The 318-nt window shown below is 48.4% G+C and overlaps 1 protein-coding gene across 1 annotated transcript in view; it reads right to left on the bottom strand.

Annotated features, from left to right (window-relative positions):
- MED14 (mediator complex subunit 14) overlaps nt 1-318 on the bottom strand; it is a 64,863-nt gene that overhangs the window by 11,176 nt on the left and 53,369 nt on the right. The gene's annotated exons all lie outside the window — the stretch shown is intronic.

The following is a 318-nucleotide window of genomic DNA, read 5'->3' as shown; positions in this document are numbered from 1 at the left end:
CACTAAATGCCTCTGGGAAGAGGAAGGAGGTGGTTGGTGGCATAGAAACCCTTCACTTGGCTCCCTCTTCTATTCTTTATTTAAACCAATTCAAAATAGAATATTTTTAGTTAAAAAGTTAGAAAATCCAAGTCTCAATACATATGGTACAGTCCCAACTGTGGGGGGAGGTGTCTGAGGGGAGAGACGAGCAGACAGGTGGAGAGCAGCAGAGATGCAAGCAGGCAGGCAAGCAGGGGGTGCGTGACGGGAAGAGAAAGGCAGGGCAAGGGAGAGAGAGACAGAGGGTTCCAAGCAGACAAGCCAACTGGTAGATCT

This window comes from Crocuta crocuta, unplaced genomic scaffold, assembly GCF_008692635.1.
Source record: "Crocuta crocuta isolate KB4526 unplaced genomic scaffold, BGI_CrCroc_1.0 scaffold49, whole genome shotgun sequence".
Taxonomy (NCBI): Eukaryota; Metazoa; Chordata; class Mammalia; order Carnivora; family Hyaenidae; genus Crocuta; species Crocuta crocuta.
Note: the sequence above shows the minus strand (reverse complement) of the source record. Positions and strands in the feature narration are given on the sequence as shown.